At 37.8% G+C, this 21,199-nt stretch overlaps 1 long non-coding RNA gene across 1 annotated transcript in view; it reads right to left on the reverse strand.

The window, feature by feature from the left end:
• Positions 1-322: 322 nt before the first annotated feature.
• The window catches only part of LOC118833204, a 35,985-nt gene continuing 15,108 nt past the window's right edge, over positions 323-21,199 (reverse strand). Inside the window, exon 5 of the long non-coding RNA XR_005009293.1 lies at positions 323-1,769. This is a non-coding gene — a long non-coding RNA (uncharacterized LOC118833204). The remainder of the gene's footprint in view (positions 1,770-21,199) is intronic.

Here is a 21,199-nt window from a genome sequence, read left to right on the forward strand (position 1 = left end):
CTCCAACAGATTACTCCATCTCTAACACTTACCTCTCTCTCTGTCTCTCTCTCTCTGTCTGCTGGCACCTTCCCTAATGCCTATAAAGGTGCCATGTATGAAGTGAAGTAACTTATGAAATCCTCCAGTGTCAATATGAATTCAGACTTAATCACCCCCATTAAAACTGTCAGTTACATTCTTATCCCTATTAAAGGTCATCTGATACCGAATTAGACTCAGTATCAGTAGAGATGATATTGAGCTGATTCCTGTCTATGATGTACCCCTTGCCCATCTATGAGAATAAATCTTGGAAGAATAAAACAAGGAAAGTGGCTGATCATTTTAATAGCATTTCTTAACTTTGAAGGAAAATTATAAAACAGATGTCACAAGGTTGACTAACATTTTGCTGGTATTAAATCAGACATGCAGATGAATACTTGTCTAGGTGTCCAAGGCTTATAAAAATCTTTAATTCTACCTTTTTTGAGTAATGCAGGATTTAAAGTCAGATAGTAAATGAGCCTACTGCTACAGTCATTGTACTTCATAGTCAATATGGGATTTCCCCTGGTGCTTTTGACTCCAATTTCAGTGGTCCTACTACTGGAGCACATCCTCCATTTTCCTCTAAGAAAGAAGGAAGCACTCCAGTCTGAAGAAAATGCTCTGTGATTGTATGTCTCTGTCTCTCTGTCTGTCTCTCTCTCATCACTGCCAACTTTTCCAAACGTATGGTCTCCATCTGCTGTCTTAAATTTCCTCTCCACCCGGCCACTCCTGAGGTCCCTAAATAAGGTTCACAGGCTCATAGTCAGAAACTAGACCTGGATGGCACCTCAGAGGCCATCTCATCAAACCCCTTATTTGACAGAGGCCAACAGAGGAGAGGTGACTTGCTTGAAACAGTGCGGCTGAAGGCGAGTGCCTGAAACAGGATTTGAATTCAGGTCTACCTGACTCAAAGATCAGAGGTGTAACCAGGAAATCTTGGTGGCACTTATCCCCATATCTCACTTGGTTCCTCTCAGCTCTATATGTGCTCTAAGACTAGATGTGTAAGGGATAAATTTCTTTAGGAAATTTTAAAAGAAAAATCATTTCCCCTATATACAGAGTTCCATGTTGTAAGGACTGAATGTAGTTCAGTGTTCCAGATAGTGATGCACTCGTTGGTCTGATTTGAGTTCTTTCATTTCCTGCCTAGTAAAGGATCGTCCATCCTGAACGAACAACTTCCTTGGCTCTTGCTTTACCTTTGAAATGAGAGATTTGAAAGGATTTCCACGGCAGCTTACTATATCAACAGGTTAAATAAGAGTCATCACTTCTGCGCCAAAGAAGATGGAAAGGTTCTGTAGGTATCCTGTCACATGAACAAAGTGGATGAGCTTAAGAGATGGTCTACACTGGGAAGGTGGAAGGGATTGCTCCTTTTGAGGTTACAAATGGTACACAAGTAAACAATATGAATGTAACAAAATATTAAACACTAAAAGTTCAATTATCATTGATTCAATTAGCCTCCTTTGGATGGTTTCTTTCTTCTCTTGCATACAATATCCATATTTTAATGATACTCATATAGGTCTTAGAGGGGAGATATAGGAGCAAATTCCATCTGGCTCAAATGTATTTTCTCCTTACCCAGCCTCACACAACTGAGGACAGGTATAGACATCAGAGTACGAAGTCACATCAGGGAAGAGCAAAAGGACAGAGATTGTCTACGAACCCTGGGTTCGGGGTATTCATCTTCCAGAAAGAGTCGTTCTTCATATGACCTGTGTGGGAAAAATAAAGAAGAACATGGGCTAAAATGCCACTGATGGGGAATCAGCTTCCAGTCTCAAAACTCAACAAAATCATTGACAGTGAACCTACTATGACTACAAAAGAACTGGTGTGAATTTCATCAAGGCATTACATTCTAATGTCAGTTCTATGCTCACAGACATCTCAAGAGGGAGGGGAGGGCAGATGGCGGTGGAGGTAGTCAAAAACAAACACTTTCGAAAGGGGACAGGGTCAAGGGAGAAAATTCAATAAAGCGGGATGGGTTGGGAAGGAGCAAAATATAGTTAGTCTTTCACAACATGAGTATTGTGGAAAGGTTATACATAATGATACACATGTGGCTTAGGTTGAATTGCTTGACTTCTTAGGGAGGGTGGGTGGGAAGGGAAGAGGGGAGAGAATTTGGAACTCAAAGTTTTAAAAACAGATGTTCAAAAACAAACAAAAATGTTTTTGCATGCAACAAGAAAATAAGATACACAGGCAATGGGGCATAAAAATTTATCTTGCCCTACAAGAAAGGAAGGGAAAAGGGGATGGGAGGGGAGTGGGGTGACAGAGGGGAGGGCTGACTGGGGAACAGAGCAACCAGAATATATGCCATCTTGGAGTGGGGGGGGAGGGTAGAAATGGGGAGAAAATTTGTAATCCAAACTCTTGTGAAAATCAATGCTGAAAACTAAATATATTAAATAAATTTAAAAAAATTTAATAAAAAAAAGAAAATCAATGCTGAAAACTAAATATATTAAATAATAATAAAAAAAAAGTAAAATCAACCAAGTGGAAAATGAGATAGAGAAGATAAAGGAAGAAAACAAAACATTAAAAATTAGAATTGAGCAAGTAGAAGTTAATGACTCTAGGAGACACGAAGAATCAGTCAAACAAAATCTAAAAAATAAAAAAAATAGAAGAAAATATGAAATATCTGATTGGAAAAACAACTGACCTGGAAAATAGATCCAGGAGAGACAATCTAAGAATTATTGGTCTACCTGAAAGCTATGATGAAAAAGAGAGCCTGGACAGTAACTTCCAAGAAATCCTTAAAGAAAACTGCCTGGAGGTCCTAGAACCAGGGGGTAAAATTGTCATCGAAAGAATCCATCGATCACCCCCTGAAAAAGATCCCAAATTGAAAACTCCACGAAATGCCATAGGCCAATTCCAGAACTACCAGGTCAAGGAGAAAATCCTGTAAGCAGCTAGGAAGAAACAATTCAAATATCATGGAACTACAGTCAGGATCACACAGGATGTTTCAGCTTCTATATTAAAAGACGAGAGAAATTGGAATACAATATTTGGAAAGGGAAAGGAGCTTGGACTATAACCAAGGATCGACTACCCAGTTAAACAGAGGATAATTTTTCCAGGCAAGGAGATGGACATTCAATAAAGTAAGGGAATTCCAGACCTTCCTGATGAAAAGGCCAGAGCTCAATGGAAAATTTGATCTCCAAATGCAAAACTCAAGAGAGACATAAGAAGGTAAATGGGGGGAAAAACCCTAGTTAATCAGTAAGGCTAATTAACTACACCCTTATATAGGGTTATTTTGTTTTATATATGTTTGATAAATATACATGTCAATCTTGAGACAATTGAAAGGGATATCATAGATTGTAGATGTCAGAATAAAATAACCGACGTAATTAGGAAAAAACCTATAATTATAGAGATATAAAGTGATGGTTCTGGGAGAAGAGGTAAGGAGGTAGTATAAAAGGGTAAATTACATCACATGAAGGGGCACAAAAACATATTGTAGTAGAGGCAAACAAGGGAGGGAGAAGAGCAGTATCTGAGCTTTATTCTCATTGGATTTGGCTCAAGAAGGGAATAACATACCCTGTTAAGTATAGAAATCTAACTTATCCTACAGGCAGTAGGAGGGGAAAGGGGGGAAAAGGGAGAGGGTGGTCAGAAGGGACGGGAAGAAGTAGCAAGTGGAAAACAGCAAGATAAGGGAGGGAAATCAAGAGGGAGGATAAACTGAGGAAGGTGGCAGTCAAAAGCAAAACTCTGTTGAGGAGCAGAAGGGGAAAGGGAGAAATAAAAGCATAAATGGGGGAAATAGGATGGAGAAAAAGGCACAGATAGTAATCATAACTGTGAATGTGAATGGGATGAATTCTCCTATAAAATGGAAAAGGATAGCAGAATGGATTCAAAAGGATAATCCTGCAATATGCTGTTTACAAGAAACACATTTGAAACAGGGGAATACACAAAGAGTAAGGGTAAAAAGATGGATTAGAATATATTATGCTTCAGCTAAACTGAAAAAAAAAAAAGCAGGGGTAGCAATCCCAATCTCAGACAAAGCAAAAGGAAAGATAGATCTAATTAAAAGAGCTAAGAAAGGACACCACATCCTTCTCAAAGGCACCATAAACAATTAAGCAATATCATTGTTTAACATATATGCACCAAGTGGTATGGCACACAGATTCTTAGAGGAGAGGTAGAGGGAATTACAAGAAGAAACAGACAGCAAAACCATAATAATGGGAGACCTCAAACTCTCCCTCTCTGAACTTGATAAATCTAACCACAAAATAAACAAGAAAGAAGTTAAGGAGGTGAACAAATTTTTAGAAAAGGCAGATATGATTGACCTCTGGAGAAAACTGAATGGGGATAAAAAGGAATATACTTTTTTCTCAGTGGTACATGGCACATACTCAAAAATTAACCATGTACTAGGGCATAAAAACCTCACAGTCCAGAAAGGCAGAAGTAGTCAAAGCATCCTTTTCAGATCATGATGCAATAAAAATTATTTGTAATAAAGACCCAGGGGATAATAAGCTAAAAATTAATTGGAAAATAAATAATCTCATTCTAAAGAATGAGAGGGTCAAAGAACATATCATAGAAACAATTAATAACTTCATTCAAGAGAATGGCAATAGTGAGACAGCATACCAAAACATATGGGATGCAGCAAAAGCAGTTCTTAGGGGAAGTTTTATATCTCTAAATGCTTACATGAATAAAATGGAGAAAAAGATCAATGAATTCGGTGTGCAACTGAAAAAGGTAGAAAAAGAGCAAATTGATAATCTGCAATTAAATACCAAATTAGAAATACTGAAAATCAAAGGAGAGATTAAAAAAAAAAACTGAAATCAAGAAAACTATTGAATTAATAAATAAAACCAACAGCTGGTTTTAGGAAAAAACCAATAAAATTGATAAACCTTTGGTCAATTTGATTAAAAAAAGAAAATCAAATTACTAGTATCAAAAATGAAAAGGGTGAATTCACCTCCAATGAGGAGGAAATTAAAACAATAATTAGGAATTATTTTGCCCAATTTTATGCCCATAAATTTAACAGCCTTAGGGATATGGACGAATATCTACAAAAATATAAGTTGCCCAGGTTAACAGAAGAGGAAGTAAAATTCCTAAATAACCCCACCTCAGAAAAAGAAATTGAGCAAGCCATCAGTGAATTCCCTTTGAAAAAATCTCTAGGGTCAGATGGTTTTACATGTGAATTTTATCAAACACTTAAAGAACAATTCATTCCTATACTTTATAGACCATTTGGGAAAATAGGTGAAGGAGTCCTATCAAATTCTTATTATGACACAAATATGGTACTAATACCCAAACCAGGAAGAGTCAAAACAGAGAAAGAAAATTATAGACAAATTTCCCTAATGAATATTGATGTAAAAATTTTAAATAAACTATTAGCAAAAAGATTGCAGCAACTTATCACAAGAACAATACACTACAACCAGGTAGGATTTATTCCAGGAATGCAAGGCTGGTTCGATATTATGAAAACTATCAGCATAATTGATCATATCAACAAAAAAACTAGCAGAAACTATATGATCATCTCAATACATGCAGAAAAATCCTTTGACAAGATACAATACCCATTCCTATTAAAAACACTAGAAAGCATAGGAATAAATGGAGCCTTCCTTAAAATTATAAATAGCATCTACCAAAAACTATCAACAAGCATTATTTGTAATGGGGATAAGCTAGATGCATTCCCAATAAGATCAGGGGTGAAACAAGGGATGTCCATTATCACACCTACTATTCAGTTTGGTACAAGAAATATTAGCTGTAGCAATAAGAGAAGAAAAAGAAATTGAAGGATTTAGAATAGGGAAAAAAGAAACTAAATTATCACTTTTTCCAGATGACATGATGATTTACTTAGAGAATCAAGTAAAAAAACTACTTGAAATAATAAACAACTTCAGCAAAGTTTCAGGTTATAAAATAAACCCACATAAATCCTAGGCATTCCTATATATTACTACCAAAGCCCTACAGTAAGAGATAGAAAGAGAAATTCCATTCAAAGTTACTGTAGGCACTATAAAATATTTGGGAGTATATCTACCAAGACAATCCCAGGGCTTATTTGAACATAATTATGAAACACTTTTCACGCAAATAAAGTCAGATCTAAATAAATGGAAAAATATCAGTTGCTCGTGATTAGGCAGAGCTAATATAATAAAAATGACAATTTTACCTAAATTCATTTATTCAGTGCCATACCAATTGGACTACCAAAAAATTATTTTACAGGGCTCGATAAAATAATAACAAAATTCATCTGGAAGAACAAGAGGTCTAGAATATCTAGGGTATTAATGAAAAGAAATGCTAGAGAAGGTGGCCTAGCCATACCAGATATTAAACTGTACTATAAAGCAGCAGCCATCGAAACTACCTGGTACTGGCTAAGAACCGAGTCGTGGATCAGTGGAATAGGTTAGGTACACAAGACGTAGCAGTCAACGACTATATCAATCTACTCTTTGATAAACCGAAAGAGGCCAGCTTCTGGGCTAATAATTCACTATTTCACAAAAACTGCTGGGAAAACTGGAAAACAGTAGTGCGGAAAGTGGGCATAGACGAATATCTTACACCATATACCAAAATTAAGCCAAAATGGGTTCATGATTTAGGAATAAAGGCTGATACAATAAGCAATTTGGGAGAGCAAAGTATAGTTTACCTATCAGATTTATGGAAAAGCAAAGAATTCGTGACACAACAAGAAATACAGAACAATGCAAAATGAATAATTTTGATTATGTTAAATTGAAATATTTTGTACAGAAAAAGCCAATGCAACAAAGATTAGGAGGGAAGCAGAAAATTGGGAGAAAATCTTTACAACTAGTGTCTCTGATAAAGGCCTCATCTCTAAAACCTACAGGGAAATGAGTCAAATTTATAGGAATACAAGTCATTGCTCAATTGAGAAATGGTCAAAGGATATGAACAGTTAGTTTTCAGAGAGAGAAATTAAAGAAATTAAAGGTATCTATAGGCATATGAACAAATGCTCAAAATTACTACTGATTAGAGAAATGCAAATCAAAACAACTCTTAGGTACGACATCTCTCCTGTCAAATTGGCTAAAATGACAAAACAGGAAAATGATAAATGCTGGAGAGGTTGTGGGAAAATTGGAACATTGTTACATTGCTGGTGGAGTTGTGAATGGATCCAGCCATTCTGGAGAGCAATTTGGAACTAGGTCCAAAGGGCTATAAAAATGTTCATACCCTTTGACCCACAAATAACACTTCTAGGGTTGTATCCCAAAGAGATCACACAAGTGGGAAAAGGACCCATATGTACAAAAATATTTATAGCGGTAGACCTTGCTCTTCTCAGCAATGCAAGGTGCAAGGGCAGCTCCAAAGGACTCACGATGGAGAGAGTTATCTACATCCAGAGAAAGAACTATGAAGTATGAATGCAGCTTGAGGCACACTGTTTGCTTTCCTCTTTTGTTTTCCCTTTGTTTTTTTTTCTTTTGTTTGTTTCTCATTTTTTTTGGTTTTGTTTCTGCTTTATCCTGACCCATTGGTCATAATTCTTCTTTACAACTTGACTATTGTATAGGTAAGTTCAATGCTTATGTAGAAGTTATATCGAATTACATGCCGTATTGGGGAGGGGGGCGGGGAAGAAGATCTGGAGCTCAAAATTACGTGGAATTGGGCATTGTAAACTAAAAATAAAAAATCTTAATTATAAAAAAAGATATAAAGGGTGATGCCATAAGTAAATTAGGAGAAGAAGAAATAGTTTATCTTTCAGATCTATGGAGAAGGCAAAAGTTTATGACCAAAGAATAGAGAAGATTATGAAATGCAAAATGGATCATTCTGATATATTAAATTAAAAAGATTTTGCACAACCAAAGCCAATGAAAGCAAGATCAGAAGAGAAATAGAAAGCTAGGAAAAAATTTTTACAACCAGGGTCTCTGATAAAGATTTCATTTTTATAATACATAGAGGAATGAGTCAAATTTATAAAAACACATATCATTCCCCAACTGATAGTCAAAGGTTATGAACAGGCTGTTTTTAGGTGAAGAAACTAAACCTATCTATACTAACATGAAAAAATGCTCTAAATCACTATCGATTAGAGAAATGCAAATTCAAACAACTCTGAGATAGCACATCACACCTATCAGATTGGCTAATATGACATAAAGGGAGAATGATAAAAGGACAAAGAACAACAACCTCATATCTAAAATGAGGATAATAACAGCCCCTCCCTTTCAGGGTTATTGTGAGGATCTGTAGCAACAATTCAGCTAGCAGCTGTTGAGGTGTAAGACCCAATAAGAACAGCAACAAGAGCTGCCAGCACAGATTCTTTGATCTGCTTTACTAAGGAAAGTATCTTTAGGGTTTAACAATCTCACTTTAATCAAACATACATATATAACTCACTTAGTTCAGGAAGAAAAGCCAGCACCCTGAACTTCACGTAAACTAGGCTTTCCCTTGACGCAAGCAAGTCATCAAAGACTCCAGCTCCAATCAAAGAAACAAAGGCCAGACTCTTCAAGGGCATTTGATTAAATAAGTGCTAAAAGAGAAAACAGTAAAAGAAAGTCCCACCTTAATTACTGATAGAGGATCAAATGTAATAATGTATATAAAGTACTTTGCAAAACTTCAAGTACTATATAAAAGCTTTATTATTATTAATATTATTGTAACTATTTTAATTGAATTCATATCTCTCAGTCTCTGTAACCCATAGTTCAGGAGATGACTTGGAAACACTCAGGTCTGGCTATTGCTTCTGAGCCCACTATCATTACCTTAATTTTCCTGACCTTTCCTGTGAATTTTAGGTAAATGGTAAGCTCAAAGATTGCCAGATTGGGTCAGCCTTAGATCTGTATTATATGCCAATCCATAGTCATTTGAGTCAGTCTAGCAATGATTATTTGCACAACAGGTACAACTCTCTTTGAAAGGAAACATTTTCAATTGCAGTACAAAGTTAGAAGATCTTTCTCCTTCCTGCTCCAGCATATTGGGAACTTGACTGTATAGAGCTTCACTGTATACTCTCAGTGCCTCCAAGCTTGCTTTAAAGAATCTTCTGTCACTACAGAACCATGACCTCAGCTGCTGAATTTTCAAACTACACATGAGGTGAAAATCAGGGCCCTGAGGTTCTCTGTTTTTCTGCATTAGTATGGTTACACCCTGCCTTTACTTGGGAAATCCACCCCAACCAAGACTCAAAAGGTTCCTTTTCTAGGGACTGAGGATGTCCCCCTGAGAATGATCATGACTTTTCCATCTCAACTCCCCAGTAACTGTATATGTAGGAGGAAAGCCTTTCTAAGCCCTTCCAGTATTGCTATAGGGACGCTGGCTGCTACAGGAAATGCTCTCTGTCCTGCGTCATTGGGATGCTTGGGAGGGGATCTTTTCCCTTAGTGGGCTTTTTGCAACATCCTCAGTCTACTCTGCTCTCATTATGAGAACATTATATTCATTCTCCCACCCTTGGTTTAATAGTCGCAGATTCAGTGGGCATTATCCATATGCCATGGTAGCCAATTATCTCTTTAGGTATCTGGGAATGTTTCACACAGTTTAAGGCAGCTCATATAGTACAATTAACAGTGTCATAATCTTTTCTGTTCACCTTGTTCAGTATTTTGCATCACTCCCAAGTTTGCATGGTGTGGAGCAAAGTCCCTTTGATATCATCGTTATCACAGTCAATAGGCGTTCACAAAACAAAGAGACCTCGATGGGGGTCCAGTTTTGCCACTGAGTACTAGCTCTCTAGTAATTGGGTACCTATGGTGGCCATTCACAAATAAACTATAAGAGAACACTGTTATAGGCTTGTTATTATTTCAAGTTGCTTGGATGACTAACAGAATTGGCCCCAATACAAAAACAAACAGCAAAATCCTAAAAAAAAAAAAACTTCCCGGCTAAGACTTCCTGTCTAGACTTTGAGGGAGAAAAAAGTTTTAATCAATGAGTGCCAGTATGTATAGATTTAGCTTGACCTTAATAATACCAGCCAAGATGAACTCCCACAGAAATCAATATAATGGGAGTAAGGGGGGAATCTTTTACTTTATGCCTGAATTTTTAAAAAGTTCCAATCAAAGCAAAACCTCTAACAACCTAGAATACCATGAACCATGAACACACAGAAATGTAAAGAGTTTCTGTTCTGCTCTGAGAATCCCTTTGACTTGAGTTCCAGGAGGAGAAAAGGGAATATACTCTTGTTTCCAGACCTGTCCAGTACAAACACTACTCATAGATCAATCACTGGAAATCAAATAATAAAATATTTAATTCAATCATATCAACAAATGCAGTTAATAGCAAACCCCACAGGATAAAATTGTCCTTTTCCCCTCATAAAGCAATAGCAAACAATTCCATTAAAGATTTTTGTGCCAGATGAGAAAAGGAAACAAATATCCAGGAGAAGATGGAGTAATTCTCCAAAGTCACAGGAAGAAGGGACTGTCCTGATCCATTGCTAGAATAACTTCACATCTCCTAACTCATCATTCCATGGCACTTCAAGAGAAGGCTGCCCTGAATTCCTTCTCAACCATCTCTCCAAACAGTCCCTTTTCTCCTAATCTATCACTGAGCAAGACACTGTATCATTCACTGTCAATCAGCTGTTTCTGCCTTGGCCATCATCAATCACCCCTAACTCTCATCACAGCTGTTGCTCATTCCCAAAGCCACAGGGGAAGATGGGTCCCTGCCTCCAGCATTGCTATTCAGTGAAGCTTTGCTCTACTCTAATTTTCTTTTTGCTACTTCAGTTAAGTACCTTTTTGGCTTCAAAATTCCCAGCCTGCATGCCTATTGACTTTTGTTGATTGTCTTTTAAATTAGTTTCATCAGAGATGACCCAGGCCAAATGTTGGCTTGCTAAGAATGCTTCTAAGTTCACTTAGTGACTGCTTTGTAGAAGTTTTTGTTGTCGTTCAGTCATGTTCAACTCTTCATAACACCATTTGGGGTTTTCTTGGCAAAGATACTGGAGTGGTTTGCCATTTTCTTCTGCAGCTCATTTTACAGATGAGGAAACTGAAGCAAATAAGGTTAGGTGACTTGCCGAGGATCACACAGCTAGTAAGGGTCTGAGGCCAGATTTGAACTCAGGAAGACTTCCTGTCTCCAGGGCTGGCACTCTCTCCACTGCGCCACCTAGCAGGCCCTTGTAGAGATTGATTTATATCAACTAAACTTTCGAAGGAAACGATGATCTTAGAAACAACTTAGAACAACCACTTAAATACTTATACTTTCTTTTCCTCTTCATTTTCTTCAACTGATGTTTCATCTATAAGTTGTAATTAGCATCTTTGTGATATTTTTCCAAGTGCCTACCATGAGCACTGCAGCACCAGAAAACCAACTACCCCAATGATATTATACATCTTGGATACATGATAAAACCAACTCCACCATGTCCCTTATTTGCATCTCCAAAGCAGAACTTGTGAACCATCCTTCCATTCAGCTGGGCTTCTTTCATCTTCTGGTTTCATTTACTGACAGAATATTGAAACTGATGTGATTTACTTTTTCTAGTAGTTTGTTCCACTTCCTGGCTACTGGAGAGGCCTCTTACATTTAGAACACCCACTCTGCTGCCACATTTTATACCTCACTGTCACTGTCACTTCAAAAATGGAAAGAGCAGAAGCCAATTTCTTTTTCACTTTCTTTCATGGGATACTATAGCCAAAGGAATCATCATACATTAGCCATTTTACTGATGACAAACTTCTGTTCAGTTCTTAGAAAAGAGTTTATCAGTCGCTCCAACTATATGCAAAGCCTTTCCAGATTGATATAAATTTCAAAACAGAATGGTAAAAACATACAAATCTGTCTAGAGTTACTCATATATTGACAATGGAATCCTTGAATAATTTACATAAAAGGGCTCATTTATTCCTCAAATATGGTTCCAGTAGTCTTCTTGTGTTTCGGTCGTATCTTTCTCTTCGTGACTACATGGACCACAGCACACAAAGCCCATCTATCCTCCACTATCTCTTGAAGGTTGTCCAAGGTAATAATTTATTGTTTCCATGCCACTCTCTAGATATCTCATCCTCTTCTGTCCCCTCATTCTTTTGCCTTTGATCTTCCCCAACATCAGGGTCATTCCCGATGAGTCCCATCTTCTCATTATGTGGCCAGAGTATTTAAGCTTCAGCTTTACTCTTTGACCTTCTGATGAACAGTCTGACATTTTTTAAGTGTTGACTAGTTTATAGGAATACAAGTCATTCCCCAATTGAGAAATGGTCAAAGGATATGAACATGCAGTTTTCAAATGAAGAAATTAAAACCATCTATAGTCATGTTAAAATCGCTACTGATTAGAGAAATGCGAATGAAAACAACTCTGAAGTACGACATCACACCTATCAGATTGGCTAACATGACAAAACAGGAAAATGATAAATGCTGGAGAAGATGGGGGAAAATTGGAACACTAATGCATTGTTAGTGGAGTTGTGAACTGATCCAACCATTCTGGAGAGCAATTTGGAACCATGCCCAAGGAGCTATAAAAATGTGCATACCCTTTGATCCAGCAATACCACTTCTAGGGCTGTATCCCAAAGAGATCACATGAGTGGGAAATGGACCAGTACCTACAAAAATATTTATAGCAGCTTTTTTGTGGTGGCAAAGAACTGGAAATAAAGGGGATTCCCATCAATTGGGGAATGGCTAAACAAGTCGTGGTATATGAATGTAATGGAATACTATTGTGCTATAAGAAATGAGGAGCACACGGACTTCATAATAACCTGGAAAAACCTACATGATATAATGCTGAATGAGGGGAGCAGAACCAGGAGATCACTAGACACAATTATAGACACACGGTATCTGTAAGGACTAACTTTGATAGACTTGGCTCCTCTCAACAATGCAAGGTTCAAAGACAGCTCCAAAAGACCCATGATGGAAAAAGCAATGCACATCCAGAGAAAGAATTATGGAGTCTGAATGCAGATTGAGGCAAATGATTTGCTCTCCTTTTTTTCTTCTTTTTTGGTTTCATGTCTTCTTTCTCATGATTCATCCCATTGGTTCTAATTCTTCTTTACAACTGGATTATTATGTAAATAATTTCATTGTGAAGGTATATGTAGAACCTACATATAATTACATGCCTTCTTGGGGGTCCGGGGGAGGAGAGGGAGAGAAAATTTGGATCCCCCAAAATTGTGGAACTGAGTGTTCTAAACTAAAAATAAAAAAATAAATTTATAATTAAAAAAATAAAAATAAATAAATAAAAGGAGATTATAAAAAGGAAAAAGGACCTACATATACAAAGATATTTATAGCAGCTCTTTTTGTGGTGGCAAAGCATTGAACATTGAGGGGATGCCTGGACAAGTTATGGCATATGAATATAATGGAATACAACTGTTCTATAAGAAATACTGAGCAGAAAAACCTGGAAAGACTTACACGAACTGATGCTAAGTGAGGTGAGCAGAACAAGGAGAACATTGTACTTAGTAACACCAACATTTTACAATGAACAAGTTTAATAGACTTAGCTCTTCTCAACAATGCAATAATCGAAGAAAATTCTAAGCCCTATCGGGTGTGAATACAGAACCAAGCATACTATTTTCTCTCTTTTTTTCCTTTCTTTTGAGTTTTCCGTTTTGTCCTAATTCTTCTATGTTTAATATGATTGTACATGTATATCCTGTAGCAGATCACATGCCATCTAGGAGAGGAAGGAGAGGTGTGAGGCAGAAAAATATCTGTAACTCTAGATCTTGTAAAAATAAGTGTTGAAAACTATCTCAGCATGTAATTCAAAAAAATAAAGTTATATCATCTTATATGCACCATAATAAAAGAGAAAAGCGTGCTCCATTTAGAGAACACAAATAAATATACGGGCCCACATGGAGACAACAAGGAAATTCTATACAATGACTGGGTACAAGAACAAATCAAAGAAACTATTAATAATTATGTGAAAAGTGATAACGATCAAACAATATACCCAAATTTCTTAGATGCAACCAAAGCAGTCCTCAGGGAGAAAATTATAACCCTACAAACATAAAAAAAGAAGTCTAATGAACTGAATATGAATGTAGACAATTAGAAAGTAAACACACAATGTTAAAATAAGCACAAAAAAAGAGATGTTAGAAATTAAAGAAGCAAATAAATTAGAAACAAAGTAAAAAACAAAGAAATTGTATTAGGAGGGCAGAGTTTATAATCTCAAAGAGGATCATAAACATGTCTGAAAGGTTCGGAACCGCCGGATATAAGAAACTCTCAAAGTAGGAGGCAGAAGAATCAAAACATATATTTAGGCTCCACAGTAACCAACCCATGAACCAGCAACCCCATTTTGACATATTGATCAAAAGCTTCCAGGCCCAATAAGTACGCCTCACAAGAGTAACCAGGAGGCTACAGAGAAGCATGATGATGTAAAACAAAATCATGCTTCCCCCTCTATGGTAAAAAGATTACCCACCGGACTCAAGTCCTTGTTCAGCTTCCTCCCGTAGGGTCAGCTCTGCTACTGCCAGCTGCAGCTGTGGCTGTAGCAGCCTCTGGCTCCAACAGAAGCTGCTTTTAACCATCCAGCTTCTGCGGGGGTGTAAGGTACGCCGGGGAAAGCACAGGTTCTTTCAATCTGCTTAAGCAAGGTGAAGGGGTTGACCGGGAAAGCACAGATTCTTTCCATCAGCTTAAGCAAGGGAAGCAAGGTGAAGGGGCCGACAAGCTTACTCCAGTCCAACATACAAACAGCATTCAGTTCAGGGGAAAAAGCCAAACTAGTCAAGGCCACTTGTTGACTAAGTGCTAAGGAGCCCATTTTTGGTTGCCAACACAGAAATCTCCATAGAAACAATAATTAAAAACTGGTTCTTTGAAAAGACCCACAATCCTGCATTCCTTGCACACCACCAGGTCCCAGGAACCTTCCTATCAGGATACTCATCATCCAGGGAGACTTCATGAGCTTTGCTACTCACACTGCCACAATACTCTCTGAGTAGAGGTCTACAGGATGGAGGAAAGAACTCCTCCACTTAAAGAGGGCTTCAGGCCAGCCATCTCTTCATCTCCCACCAGCCTGCACTCTTTGGGCTGTGCAGTGGGTATCGACTTCACCAGACCCCTTCACCCTGACCTCAGCTTTTCAGCTTCCTTCTCCACATTATTTTCTCCCAATACGTTGTGATAATGGTAAGAAACAAGTGTCTTACTGAGAACTTCACGTGGCTGGTAGTCAATCAGGACGGACTTTTATTTAACGTTCTAGCAAGAGTGGGTGACCCACAAGTGGGCACACATGTTTCAGACAAATACACAGCTTTTTATCCCAATCTCTGATTTGAATTTCCCTCCCCCTGTTCCTCATTGTTCCTCATATGTGCTGTGAATGAGTCTATTAACCTTGTAAGATTTAAAATGCAGGCAATCAGAGACTTCTAAGGGCTCCAGCTAGAAAAGCAACCAAAGAAACCTGTAGTTCCTGGTCTGGCCAACCTGGAGGTACAATGAAAATTTAGATACAGCTAAAGACATCCTAGCACATTACGGAGGTTTTCAGATTAATCACTGAGGAGTTTGGAAACTGATCATTTGGGGACTGAAGGAGAAAACTCCTGTAACTTTTGGGACAATTCCAGGAACTTCTGAAACACCCCCCCCCCAATCCTGATTACTCAGCATTCTCCTCTCCATCCCTGGAGTTAAAAGGGTATTGGGGGTTGTAACAGCAACAAAGGTTCTTGTTAACCCCTCTCATCCCAGATCAGAGTAAGAGAAGAGAATGCAGAAGAACTATAGGGAAAACAAATCACCCTTCCCAACCTGGCAAAAAGAGGGGAAGGACAGTAATCACAGACTGGCAGTAGCCCTAGCAGCCCTGTGCCCCTGGGCACCTTGCAGGTCACCCTTCTAGGCAACAATGTTCAGAGGTGTTCTCTGGGTCCTAATTCTGCCCACACTGCCCCAGCAGCTGCAAACTGCCCAAGGCTCAGTACATTCTGCAACTCTGGGGGAAGGGAGAGGTGGACAAGTCAGGGCTGTGGAAAATATTCCCCTAGCCCTGCCACCAAGAATTATCATCACTGGAAGGCCTCTGGCATCAGCCACCTGAGCCCCTGGCAAAGCCTGGCATGCCACTATGAGCTCAGAAGCCAGCCTCTGCTCTTGGTAAACCCCATATTTCACTGTTCCAGTTGTAAAATGTTATCAATTTTTGGCAAGCTATTTTATCTGTTTGCCCCATTTCCTGATTTGTAAAGGGAAAATAATAATGGTTGTTGTTATGGGATCAAAACGATATAATGATTGTAAAATGCTTAACGCAATGACTGGAGTATGTCAGGTACAGCATTATTATTATTATCTCTCTCCAATTTAATGTAATTGTTCCATGCCTGATGACATTCAATTGGGTTTTTAAATACCAAAAGTAATGAGATCAATAATTTCCATATGTGATGATCCGGAAATGCAATTGATGTCATCTGAAATTTATTGTTTGTGTTATTACTGTATTTCTAAAATTCTAAAATTTCCAAACTCTCTTAAATTGTAAAATTTGGGAGGCCACTGAGAATTGCAAACAGGGTTAAAGCAACTTTTAATCTGGATTTTATTGCGTATCAACTGGGTTTTTAAAGGATGTGATAAAATTAGAGGATTTGAAAACTGTTAATATTTAATGAGGTATATTTGGTTATAAACAGATGAATACTGATATTTAACATGATAGCAGAATTTTCTTCTGAAAATCTTAGCTATTATCAAAATATATGGTGGTTTAAAATTATAGCTTCAACATATTAATGATGAGATGAATGATTCTCTGTGCAAAGTGATTCAGAAGTGATTCATCTAAATTGGTAATGGGTTGTTTCAAGTTTTAAATACGCAATAATATTTAGGATATGGCTACATTTCTAAAATGTGTAATTTGTTAAACAGTTGTATCAGCTATGTTCTTGAAAAAGCAGTTCCTCTTATGAACTAGATGCTAGATGAAGAATTGTTTAAAAAAATGGAGGAGAATGCATGGGCTAGGATAAACCTTCAAGTTTTGTCTATATTTAAGAGGAAGTTTCACTTAAAGTTCTTAGAAACTGTGCAAAAGTTTGTGTTGTGGAATTCCTATTGTGCAAATGAGAATACTTAAAAAATGCATGGGTGTGATTTTCAAGCCTACTGTATCTAAGGATACATTTACGTAAGTTAATTTGGAGTTTTATGGACTACCACATTCACTATCTATGTGAGATTTCAGAATGTAATAATTTTCCCAGTTTTTACGGATACATTTAAAGACAAAGGAAAGAAAAGATACTAAGTAAATTTTTAAAGGCCTGATAATCTTTGTCATTATGATAAGGCTAAGTTAATTGGATATGTTTTCCTTGACTTAGGAAAACAATCACCTCTCCATTACAAACACCTTTTTGACTAAGGAACTTTGTGATATCTAGGAATTCTGTATTAACTAGGAATTTAGTTTGTTATAATACTTTGGGAATTTACATTACTTAAAGACATTTTATACCAACTTAGTTTGAATGAATTCCAATTTTAAAGGTTTACTTTTGCTTTAAGGAGGAAGAGAGAGATATCTGTAACTTTAAAACTTTCCAGCTAATTCTCTTCATAAAAGTTTAGTGATTTTTCCTCTTCACTTAAGGATAAATATTAAAACTGTTTTTAAAGAAAGGCAAATATGTTTAGGGGAAATATGTTTTGAAAAACCTTGTGTGATTTTTAGAAGATTTACTAAATTTTCATTTCCAAGATAATTTATTGGTAAACTAATGTAATGAGCTTTAAAGCAGAAAAGATCTTGCAGTTTGGATCTGAATTCATATTCATTCCAAGGCCTAAGCAAGAGCGCAATTAGTGTTTGAACTTATCATATGTATAGGATTTAATTCCTGAAGTGTCTCGTTCTTCCAGACTGAGTATAATTAGAGAAGGATAAACAAGCTTGTGAAACAAGGACATAAATTCATCAACTTGTGAGGTTAAAGTTAGGAACCTTTTGTTTCATTTAAGGAATGGAATTCCATTAACAGAAAGGAATGTTAGTGAGAAGTAGCAACGTATGAGCTCTTTTGTGTAATCTTAATGGGAAATCCAATATTCTATTAAATCTGGAAGTAGAACATGTGCAAAAATTTGTGCAAACTGCTTAAGACTCACCTTAAGATGTTTCCATTATTATATTAGGAAGGCAGAATTTATGATTTCAAAGAGAATCTCATATGTGCCTAAAAGGTCCGGAACCGCAGGATATAAGGAATTCTCTAGGCAGAAGGCAGGAGAACTAAAGCATGTATTTACACTCCACCGTAACAATCCCAGACACCAGCATCCCCATTGTGATATTTTCATCAAAAGCTTCCAGGCCCAATAAGTCCGCCTCACAAGGGTAACCAGGAGGCCACAGAAAAGTGAGACGGTATAAGGCAAAATCGTATACATGCTTTACAGTAAGAAGATTACCCACTAGCCTCCAGTCAGCTCTGCTACCGGCAGCTCAGCTTCAGCTGTAGGCATCTCTGGCTCCAACTGGAAAAGGAAAGGAGGATTTTCAAGCTGTCCTCTCCCCTCTTATAGAGTTTTTGACGCCATCAAGCGCCACCTGAACGACCAGGGCCGATTGGTTCTTGACTTGGCCCCTCCCCTAGCATAGACCAGGTTAACACATCTCCCTTCAGCCAGCCCCATGACTCATCACACAGGAAGCTCCCTGATCCCCGGCACGGCCGCTGGGCTTCCTGCCCCGGAAGAGCAAGCCCCAGTGTCCAGGGAAGCTCAACGAGGTAAGCTGAGTCATTCAAAGAAAACAAAGTCCATTCTGGTTACAATTATTTAAAGGGATTCTGAGAGCAGTAGTATCTTTCTGTGATCAATCTTACTCTTCTCAGTGTGAGATTACTTTCTTATTATCTAGGATACGTGATCCTTGAGAGCCAAATTCATCTGAAGCCCTGATTATTGGAACTTGCTATTCAAGACTTTATGGAACTGCAATTTACTATGGTTTTGAGCTTTGATCACAGGGACATTTGTGTGAGTTCTCATGAAGCCAATAGTAGAATGGCTGCTGGAAGCTGAGAACTACTTAAGGTGGATGTCTGTGCCTGGGAAGAGTTCTGATGACAACCTTGGACACAGCCAATAAAGGTAGGATCTTCCTGACTCTCCTTCCCAATTGTGCCACTTCCTTTCTGAAAAGGAAAATTCCCCACCTGATTAATCCTCAGCCCTGCTTTTAACCTTTAGTAACTTCATGACTGGAAGTCAGACATTATTCATGCATGGACTCAAACAGAGACGAGGAAGTTCTTTCCTTCTCTTAGGATATATGACATTGTCCCTTCTTTTCTTTTATAGCAAATTTCTATTATTAAGAAGTTCTTTAGGTATAATACTAAATCTATTAAATAATAGTGGAAACTGGAAGATCTCTGAGTCACTATAAGAGGATGCAAAAATGAATAGCTGACAATTTTAAACTATATTCAAGGCCAAATATATATACTATAGAGATAATATCCTTCATAGGAGGAAATTATTAGACAAAGTAATAAGACAAAGATGTAATGTGATAGATGTTTAACTAAAAAGGATAGCAAATTTTGAGAAAAGCAACAGGATCAGACTGATTCCTCTAAGAATTATGTACAGATGGATATGATTGGCTTCCAAAATGTATCTATCATGGAAATTCAAGCTGTAAGCATATTTTGGTAATAAGATCTCAAATTTGTATTTCTGCCCCAAAATTGTACAAGATAGCGGTAAAAGTAACTGACATTATCTTTCCCTTTTATTAAAGTATGTCGCTGATAATTTTAAAAGGCAAATGAGCTCATTTTATGGTTGGACCCTCACATTTTAAAGGATTCTTATACCAGGCACAGGATTTAGGTAAGGAAAGAAACAGCAAATAACAAATTAACTGAAATTCTCTTAAGTTTCAAAACTGGAGAACCAAATCGAAGTGATTGTACTAATTTATATGTCAGAATTATAAAAAAAAGGGTGAATTCACCCACCAATGAAGAGGTAATTAAAACAGTGATGAGGAGCTATTTTGCCCAATTGGATGCCAATAAATCTAACAATCTAAGTGAAAGGGATGAATATTTACAAAAATATAAATTTTGCCCAGATTAACAGAAGAGGATATAAAATGTTTAAATAACTCCATTTCAGAAAAAGAAATTGAGCAAGCTATTCATGAACTCCCTAAGAAAAAATATCCAGGGCCAGAAGAAATTGCAAGTGAATTCTACCAAATATTTAAGGAACAATTAATTCGAATACTATATAAATTATTTGGAAAAATAGGCAAAGAAGGGGGCAGAGTCAAGATGGAGGCTGGAAAGCATGGACTTACTTAAGCTCTCCCCCAGGTCCCTCCAAACACCTATAAAAATGGCTCTGAACAAATACTAGAGCTGCAGAACCCACAAAATAGCAGAGGGAAGCAGGTCTCCAGCCTAGGACAGCCTGGATGATCAGTGGGAAGGGTCTATCACATGGATCTGGGAGCAGAGAGCAGCACAGCCCAGCGTGGATCACGTCAGGACCAACAAGACCTGGAGCTGGGTGGAACAGGCGGTAGGTCCCTGAATCACTGAGCTGCAGCAGTTACCAGACTTCTCAACCCACAAACGCCAAAGTAGATTAGTGGGAAAAACTTCTGGGACAAAGTGAAAGGAGTGTGCAGTTGGCCACCGCCCCAGGGGCAGTGGAGGTGGTACAGCACTGAGGCTGCTTCGAGAGTACCAGCTGCAGTTGCTTCTGGACCCAAGCCTACCAGGTGGGAGGAATTAAGTGGCAGATTACTGCAGGAATGCAATTTGCCCTGCCTAGATCTGGGCTGCAATCCTGGTTGGTGGTTCTTGGGAAAGAAGGAGCACTAGTGTGGCAGAGACTGCTGTGTAGAAGTAGATCTGAAAACAACAGCGCAGCCCCTGAAGCTTGTGACAAAGTACTCTCTACTGTACAAGCAGTCATACCCCGACAA

The sequence above is a fragment of the Trichosurus vulpecula genome (assembly GCF_011100635.1).
Source record: "Trichosurus vulpecula isolate mTriVul1 chromosome X unlocalized genomic scaffold, mTriVul1.pri SUPER_X_unloc_3, whole genome shotgun sequence".
In the NCBI taxonomy this organism is placed as follows: Eukaryota; Metazoa; Chordata; class Mammalia; order Diprotodontia; family Phalangeridae; genus Trichosurus; species Trichosurus vulpecula.